The sequence below is a fragment of the Somniosus microcephalus genome, unplaced genomic scaffold (genome assembly GCF_052327205.1).
Source record: "Somniosus microcephalus isolate GS21.2 unplaced genomic scaffold, FLI_Smic_1.0 unresolved_chr6, whole genome shotgun sequence".
Lineage (NCBI taxonomy): Eukaryota > Metazoa > Chordata > Chondrichthyes > Squaliformes > Somniosidae > Somniosus > Somniosus microcephalus.
Genome location: NW_028225184.1, coordinates 5,587,024 through 5,596,059, shown reverse-complemented (window position 1 = coordinate 5,596,059; position 9,036 = coordinate 5,587,024).

Here is a 9,036-nt window from a genome sequence, read left to right as displayed (position 1 = left end):
AGTAGAAGAAGGAGAAGGAGAAGGTGAGGTCTGGAGGGTGAATCAGAAGAAGCAGAAGAAGGAGAAGGAGAAGGTGAAGTCTGGAGGGTGAATCAGAAGAAGCAGAAGAAGGAGAAGCAGAAGGTGAAGTCTGGAGGGTGAATCAGAAGAAGCAGAAGAAAGAGAAGGAGAAGGTGAAGTCTGGAGGGTGAAGCAGAAGAAACAGAAGAAGGAGAAGGAGAAGGTGAAGACTGGAGGGTGAATCAGAAGAAGTAGAAGAAGGAGAAGGAGAAGGTGAAGTCTGGAGGGTGAAGCAGAAGAAGTAGAAGAAGGAGAAGGAGAAGGTGAAGTCAGGAGGGTGAATCCGAAGAAGTAGAAGAAGCAGAAGGAGAAGGTGAAGTCAGGAGGGTGAATCAGAAGAAGCAGAAGAAGGAGAAGGAGGAGGTGAAGTCTGGAGGGTGAATCAGAAGAATCAGAAGAAGGAGAAGCAGAAGGTGAAGTCTGGAGGGTGAATCAGAAGAAGCAGAAGAAAGAGAAGGAGAAGGTGAAGTCTGGAGGGTGAAGCAGAAGAAACAGAAGAAGGAGAAGGAGAAGGTGAAGACTGGAGGGTGAATCAGAAGAAGTAGAAGAAGGAGAAGGAGAAGGTGAAGTCTGGAGGGTGAATCAGAAGAAGTAGAAGAAGGAGAAGGAGAAGGTGAAGTCTGGAGGGTGAATCAGAAGAAGCAGAAGAAGGAGAAGGAGAAGGTGAAGTCTGGAGGGTGAATCAGAAGAAGCAGAAGAAGGAGAAGGAGAAGATGAAGTCTGGAGGGTGAATCGGAAGAAGTAGAAGAAGGAGAAGGAGAAGGTGAAGTCTGGAGGGTGAATCAGAAGAAGTAGAAGAAGGAGAAGGAGAAGGTGAAGTCTGGAGGGTGAATCAGAAGAAGTAGAAGAAGGAGAAGGAGAAGGTGAAGTCTGGAGGGTGAAGCAGAAGAAGTAGAAGAAGGAGAAGGAGAAGGTGAAGTCAGGAGGGTGAATCAGAAGATGTAGAAGAAGGACAAGGAGAAGGTGAAGTCAGGAGGGTGAATCAGAAGAAGCAGAAGAAGGAGAAGGAGAAGGTGAAGTCTGGAGGGTGAATCAGAAGAAGTAGAAGAAGGAGAAGGAGAAGGTGAAGTCTGGAGGGTGAATCAGAAGAAGCAGAAGAAGGAGAAGGAGAAGGTGAAGTCTGGAGGGTGAATCAGAAGAAGCAGAAGAAGGAGAAGGAGAAGGTGAAGTCTGGAGGGTGAATCAGAAGAAGCAGAATAAGGAGAAGGAGAAGGTTAAGTCTGGAGGGTGAATCAGAAGAAGCAGAAGAAGGAGAAGGAGAAGGTGAAGTCTGGAGGGTGAATTAGAAGAAGTAGAAGAAGGAGAAGGAGAAGGTGAAGTCTGGAGGGTGAAGCAGAAGAAGTAGAAGAAGGAGAAGGAGAAGGTGAAGTCAGGAGGGTGAATCAGAAGAAGTAGAAGAAGGAGAAGGAGAAGGTGAAGTCAGGAGGGTGAATCAGAAGAAGCAGAAGAAGGAGATAGAGAAGGTGAAGTCTGGAGGTTGAATCAGAAGAATCAGAAGAAGGAGAAGGAGAAGGTGAAGTCTGGAGGGTGAAGCAGAAGAAGCAGAAGAAAGAGAAGGAGAAGGTGAAGTCTGGAGGGTGAAGCAGAAGAAACAGAAGAAGGAGAAGGAGAAGGTGAAGACTGGAGGGTGAATCAGAAGAAGTATAAGAAGGAGAAGGAGAAGGTGAAGTCTGGAGGGTGAATCAGAAGAAGTAGAAGAAGGAGTAGGAGAAGGTGAAGTCTGGAGGGTGAATCAGAAGAAGCAGAAGAAGGAGAAGGAGAAGGTGAAGTCTGGAGGGTGAATCAGAAGAAGCAGAAGAAGGAGAAGGAGAAGATGAAGTCTGGAGGGTGAATCAGAAGAAGTAGAAGAAGGAGAAGGAGAAGGTGAGGTCTGGAGGGTGAATCAGAAGAAGCAGAAGAAGGAGAAGGAGAAGGTGAAGTCTGGAGGGTGAATCAGAAGAAGCAGAAGAAGGAGAAGGAGAAGGTGAAGTCTGGAGGGTGAATCAGAAGAAGCAGAAGAAGGAAAAGGAGAAGGTGAAGTCAGGAGGGTGAATCAGAAGAAGCAGAAGAAGGAGAAGGAGAAGGTGAAGTTAGGAGGGTGAATCAGAAGAAGCAGAAGAAGGAGAAGGAGCAGGTGAAGTCAGGGGGGTGTAGCAGAAGAAGTAGAAGAAGGAGAAGGAGAAGGTGAAGTCAGGACGGTGAAGCAGAAGAAGCAGAAGAAGGAGAAGGAGAAGGTGAAGCCTGGAGGGCGCAGCAGAGGAAGCAGAAGAAGGAGAAGGAGAAGGTGAAGTCTGGAGTGTGAAGCAGAAGAAGCAGAAGAAGGAGAAGGAGAAGGTGAAGTCTGGAGGGCGCAGCAGAAGAAGCAGAAGAAGGAGAATGAGAAGGTGAAGTCTGGAGGGTGAATCAGAAGAAGCAGAAGAAGGAGAAGGAGAAGGTGAAGTCTGGAGGGTGAATCAGAAGAAGTAGAAGAAGGAGAAGGAGAAGGTGAAGTCAGGAGGGTGAATCAGAAGATGTAGAAGAAGGAGAAGGAGAAGGTGAAGTCAGGAGGGTGAATCAGAAGAAGCAGAAGAAGGAGAAGGAGAAGATGAAGTCTGGAGGGTGAATCAGAAGAAGTAGAAGAAGGAGAAGGAGAAGGTGAAGTCTGGAGGGTGAATCAGAAGAAGCAGAAGAAGGAGAAGGAGAAGGTGAAGTCTGGAGGGTGAATCAGAAGAAGCAGAAGAAGGAGAAGGAGAAGGTGAAGTCTGGAGGGTGAATCAGAAGAAGCAGAATAAGGAGAAGGAGAAGGTTAAGTCTGGAGGGTGAATCAGAAGAAGCAGAAGAAGGAGAAGGAGAAGGTGAAGTCTGGAGGGTGAATCAGAAGAAGTAGAAGAAGAAGAAGGAGAAGGTGAAGTCTGGAGGGTGAAGCAGAAGAAGTAGAAGAAGGAGAAGGAGAAGGTGAAGTCAGGAGGGTGAATCAGAAGAAGTAGAAGAAGGAGAAGGAGAAGGTGAAGTCAGGAGGGTGAATCAGAAGAAGCAGAAGAAGGAGATAGAGAAGGTGAAGTCTGTAGGGTGAATCAGAAGAATCAGAAGAAGGAGAAGGAGAAGGTGAATTCTGGAGGGTGAAGCAGAAGAAGCAGAAGAAAGAGAAGGAGAAGGTGAAGTCTGGAGGGTGAAGCAGAAGAAACAGAAGAAGGAGAAGGAGAAGGTGAAGACTGGAGGGTGAATCAGAAGAAGTAGAAGAAGGAGAAGGAGAAGATGAAGTCTGGAGGGTGAATCAGAAGAAGTAGAAGAAGGAGAAGGAGAAGGTGAGGTCTGGAGGGTGAATCAGAAGAAGCAGAAGAAGGAGAAGGAGAAGGTGAAGTCTGGAGGGTGAATCAGAAGAAGCAGAAGAAGGAGAAGGAGAAGGTGAAGTCTGGAGGGTGAATCAGAAGAAGCAGAAGAAGGAGAAGGAGAAGGTGAAGTCAGGAGGGTGAATCAGAAGAAGCAGAAGAAGGAGAAGGAGAAGGTGAAGTTAGGAGGGTGAATCAGAAGAAGCAGAAGAAGGAGAAGGAGCAGGTGAAGTCAGGGGGGTGTAGCAGAAAAAGTAGAAGAAGGAGAAGGAGAAGGTGAAGTCAGGACGGTGAAGCAGAAGAAGCAGAAGAAGGAGAAGGAGAAGGTGAAGCCTGGAGGGCGCAGCAGAAGAAGCAGAAGAAGGAGAAGGAGAAGGTGAAGTCTGGAGTGTGAAGCAGAAGAAGCAGAAGAAGGAGAAGGAGAAGGTGAAGTCTGGAGGGCGCAGCAGAAGAAGCATAAGAAGGAGAATGAGAAGGTGAAGTCTGGAGGGTGAATCAGAAGAAGCAGAAGAAGGAGAAGGAGAAGGTGAAGTCTGGAGGTTGAATCAGTAGAAGTAGAAGAAGGAGAAGGAGAAGGTGAAGTCTGGAGGGTGCAGCAGAAGAAGTAGAAGAAGGAGAAGGAGAAGGTGAAGTCAGGAGGGTGAATCAGAACAAGTAGAAGAAGGAGAAGGAGAAGGTGAAGTCAGGAGGGTGAATCAGAAGAAGTAGAAGAAGGAGAAGGAGAAGGTGAAGTCAGGAGGGTGAATCAGAACAAGTAGAAGAAGGAGAAGGAGAAGGTGAAGTCTGGAGGGTGAATCAGAAGAAGCAGAAGAAAGAGAAGGAGAAGGTGAAGTCTGGAGGGTGAAGCAGAAGAAACAGAAGAAGGAGAAGGAGAAGGTGAAGACTGGAGGGTGAATCAGAAGAAGTAGAAGAAGGAGAAGGAGAAGGTGAAGTCTGGAGGGTGAATCAGAAGAAGTAGAAGAAGGAGAAGGAGAAGTTGAAGTCTGGAGGGTGAATCAGAAGAAGCAGAAGAAGGAGAAGGAGAAGGTGAAGTCTGGAGGGTGAATCAGAAGAAGCAGAAGAAGGAGAAGGAGAAGATGAAGTCTGGAGGGTGAATCAGAAGAAGTAGAAGAAGGAGAAGGAGAAGGTGAAGTCTGGAGGGTGAATCAGAAGAAGTAGAAGAAGGAGAAGGAGAACATGAAGTCTGGAGGGTGAATCAGAAGAAACAGAAGAAGGAGAAGGAGAAGGTGAAGTCTGGAGGGTGAATCAGAAGAAGTAGAAGAAGGAGAAGGAGAAGGTGTAGTCTGGAGGGTGAATCAGAAGAAGTAGACGAAGGAGAAGGAGAAGGTGAAGTCTGGAGGGTGAATCAGAAGAAGGAGAAGAAGGAGAAGGAGAAGGTGAAGTCTGGAGGGTGAATCATATGAAGTAGAAGAAGGAGAAGGAGAAGGTGAAGTCTGGAGGGTGAATCGGAAGAAGCAGAAGAAGGAGAAGGAGAAGGTGAAGTCTGGAGGGTGAATCAGAAGAAGCAGAAGAAGGAGAAGGAGAAGGTGAAGTCTGGAGGGTGAATCAGAAGAAGTAGAAGAAGGAGAAGGAGAAGTTGAAGTCTGGAGGGTGAAGCAGAGGAAGTAGAAGATGGAGAAGGAGAAGGTGAAGTCAGGAGGGTGAATCAGAAGATGTAGAAGAAGGAGAAGGAGAAGGTGAAGTCAGGAGGGTGAATCAGAAGAAGCAGAAGAAGGAGAAGGAGAAGGTGAAGTCTGGAGGGTGAATCAGAAGAAGTAGAAGAAGGAGAAGGAGAAGGTGAAGTCTGGAGGGTGAATCAGAAGAAGCAGAAGAAGGAGAAGGAGAAGGTGAAGTCTGGAGGGTGAATCAGAAGAAGCAGAAGAAGGAGAAGAAGAAGGTGAAGTCTGGAGGGTGAATCAGAAGAAGCAGAATAAGGAGAAGGAGAAGGTTAAGTCTGGAGGGTGAATCAGAAGAAGCAGAAGAAGGAGAAGGAGAAGGTGAAGTCTGGAGGGTGAATCAGAAGAAGTAGAAGAAGGAGAAGGAGAAGGTGAAGTCTGGAGGGTGAAGCAGAAGAAGTAGAAGAAGGAGAAGGAGAAGGTGAAGTCAGGAGGGTGAATCAGAAGAAGTAGAAGAAGGAGAAGGAGAAGGTGAAGTCAGGAGGGTGAATCAGAAGATGTAGAAGAAGGAGAAGGAGAAGGTGAAGTCAGGAGGGTGAATCAGAAGAAGCAGAAGAAGGAGAAGGAGAAGGTGAAGTCTGGAGGGTGAATCAGAAGAAGTAGAAGAAGGAGAAGGAGAAGGTGAAGTCTGGAGGGTGAATCAGAAGAAGCAGAAGAAGGAGAAGGAGAAGGTGAAGTCTGGAGGGTGAATCAGAAGAAGCAGAAGAAGGAGAAGAAGAAGGTGAAGTCTGGAGGGTGAATCAGAAGAAGCAGAATAAGGAGAAGGAGAAGGTTAAGTCTGGAGGGTGAATCAGAAGAAGCAGAAGAAGGAGAAGGAGAAGGTGAAGTCTGGAGGGTGAATCAGAAGAAGTAGAAGAAGGAGAAGGAGAAGGTGAAGTCTGGAGGGTGAAGCAGAAGAAGTAGAAGAAGGAGAAGGAGAAGGTGAAGTCAGGAGGGTGAATCAGAAGAAGTAGAAGAAGGAGAAGGAGAAGGTGAAGTCAGGAGGGTGAATCAGAAGAAGCAGAAGAAGGAGATAGAGAAGGTGAAGTCTGGAGGGTGAATCAGAAGAATCAGAAGAAGGAGAAGGAGAAGGTGAAGTCTGGAGGGTGAAGCAGAAGAAGCAGAAGAAAGAGAAGGAGAAGGTGAAGTCTGGAGGGTGAAGCAGAAGAAACAGAAGAAGGAGAAGGAGAAGGTGAAGACTGGAGGGTGAATCAGAAGAAGCAGAAGAAGGAGAAGGAGAAGGTGAAGTTAGGAGGGTGAATCAGAAGAAGCAGAAGAAGGAGAAGGAGCAGGTGAAGTCAGGGGGGTGTAGCAGAAGAAGTAGAAGAAGGAGAAGGAGAAGGTGAAGTCAGGACGGTGAAGCAGAAGAAGCAGAAGAAGGAGAAGGAGAAGGTGAAGCCTGGAGGGCGCAGCAGAGGAAGCAGAAGAAGGAGAAGGAGAAGGTGAAGTCTGGAGTGTGAAGCAGAAGAAGCAGAAGAAGGAGAAGGAGAAGGTGAAGTCTGGAGGGCGCAGCAGAAGAAGCAGAAGAAGGAGAATGAGAAGGTGAAGTCTGGAGGGTGAATCAGAAGAAGCAGAAGAAGGAGAAGGAGAAGGTGAAGTCTGGAGGGTGAATCAGAAGAAGTAGAAGAAGGAGAAGGAGAAGGTGAAGTCAGGAGGGTGAATCAGAAGATGTAGAAGAAGGAGAAGGAGAAGGTGAAGTCAGGAGGGTGAATCAGAAGAAGCAGAAGAAGGAGAAGGAGAAGATGAAGTCTGGAGGGTGAATCAGAAGAAGTAGAAGAAGGAGAAGGAGAAGGTGAAGTCTGGAGGGTGAATCAGAAGAAGCAGAAGAAGGAGAAGGAGAAGGTGAAGTCTGGAGGGTGAATCAGAAGAAGCAGAAGAAGGAGAAGGAGAAGGTGAAGTCTGGAGGGTGAATCAGAAGAAGCAGAATAAGGAGAAGGAGAAGGTTAAGTCTGGAGGGTGAATCAGAAGAAGCAGAAGAAGGAGAAGGAGAAGGTGAAGTCTGGAGGGTGAATCAGAAGAAGTAGAAGAAGAAGAAGGAGAAGGTGAAGTCTGGAGGGTGAAGCAGAAGAAGTAGAAGAAGGAGAAGGAGAAGGTGAAGTCAGGAGGGTGAATCAGAAGAAGTAGAAGAAGGAGAAGGAGAAGGTGAAGTCAGGAGGGTGAATCAGAAGAAGCAGAAGAAGGAGATAGAGAAGGTGAAGTCTGTAGGGTGAATCAGAAGAATCAGAAGAAGGAGAAGGAGAAGGTGAATTCTGGAGGGTGAAGCAGAAGAAGCAGAAGAAAGAGAAGGAGAAGGTGAAGTCTGGAGGGTGAAGCAGAAGAAACAGAAGGAGGAGAAGGAGAAGGTGAAGACTGGAGGGTGAATCAGAAGAAGTAGAAGAAGGAGAAGGAGAAGATGAAGTCTGGAGGGTGAATCAGAAGAAGTAGAAGAAGGAGAAGGAGAAGGTGAGGTCTGGAGGGTGAATCAGAAGAAGCAGAAGAAGGAGAAGGAGAAGGTGAAGTCTGGAGGGTGAATCAGAAGAAGCAGAAGAAGGAGAAGGAGAAGGTGAAGTCTGGAGGGTGAATCAGAAGAAGCAGAAGAAGGAGAAGGAGAAGGTGAAGTCAGGAGGGTGAATCAGAAGAAGCAGAAGAAGGAGAAGGAGAAGGTGAAGTTAGGAGGGTGAATCAGAAGAAGCAGAAGAAGGAGAAGGAGCAGGTGAAGTCAGGGGGGTGTAGCAGAAAAAGTAGAAGAAGGAGAAGGAGAAGGTGAAGTCAGGACGGTGAAGCAGAAGAAGCAGAAGAAGGAGAAGGAGAAGGTGAAGCCTGGAGGGCGCAGCAGAAGAAGCAGAAGAAGGAGAAGGAGAAGGTGAAGTCTGGAGTGTGAAGCAGAAGAAGCAGAAGAAGGAGAAGGAGAAGGTGAAGTCTGGAGGGCGCAGCAGAAGAAGCAGAAGAAGGAGAATGAGAAGGTGAAGTCTGGAGGGTGAATCAGAAGAAGCAGAAGAAGGAGATGGAGAAGGTGAAGTCTGGAGGTTGAATCAGTAGAAGTAGAAGAAGGAGAAGGAGAAGGTGAAGTCTGGAGGGTGAAGCAGAAGAAGTAGAAGAAGGAGAAGGAGAAGGTGAAGTCAGGAGGGTGAATCAGAACAAGTAGAAGAAGGAGAAGGAGAAGGTGAAGTCAGGAGGGTGAATCAGAAGAAGTAGAAGAAGGAGAAGGAGAAGGTGAAGTCAGGAGGGTGAATCAGAACAAGTAGAAGAAGGAGAAGGAGAAGGTGAAGTCTGGAGGGTGAATCAGAAGAAGCAGAAGAAAGAGAAGGAGAAGGTGAAGTCTGGAGGGTGAAGCAGAAGAAACAGAAGAAGGAGAAGGAGAAGGTGAAGACTGGAGGGTGAATCAGAAGAAGTAGAAGAAGGAGAAGGAGAAGGTGAAGTCTGGAGGGTGAATCAGAAGAAGTAGAAGAAGGAGAAGGAGAAGTTGAAGTCTGGAGGGTGAATCAGAAGAAGCAGAAGAAGGAGAAGGAGAAGGTGAAGTCTGGAGGGTGAATCAGAAGAAGCAGAAGAAGGAGAAGGAGAAGATGAAGTCTGGAGGGTGAATCAGAAGAAGTAGATGAAGGAGAAGGAGAAGGTGAAGTCTGGAGGGTGAATCAGAAGAAGTAGAAGAAGGAGAAGGAGAACATGAAGTCTGGAGGGTGAATCAGAAGAAACAGAAGAAGGAGAAGGAGAAGGTGAAGTCTGGAGGGTGAATCAGAAGAAGTAGAAGAAGGAGAAGGAGAAGGTGAAGTCAGGAGGGTGAATCAGAAGATGTAGAAGAAGGAGAAGGAGAAGGTGAAGTCAGGAGGGTGAATCAGAAGAAGCAGAAGAAGGAGAAGGAGAAGATGAAGTCTGGAGGGTGAATCAGAAGAAGTAGAAGAAGGAGAAGGAGAAGGTGAAGTCTGGAGGGTGAATCAGAAGAAGCAGAAGAAGGAGAAGGAGAAGGTGAAGTCTGGAGGGTGAATCAGAAGAAGCAGAAGAAGGAGAAGGAGAAGGTGAAGTCTGGAGGGTGAATCAGAAGAAGCAGAATAAGGAGAAGGAGAAGGTTAAGTCTGGAG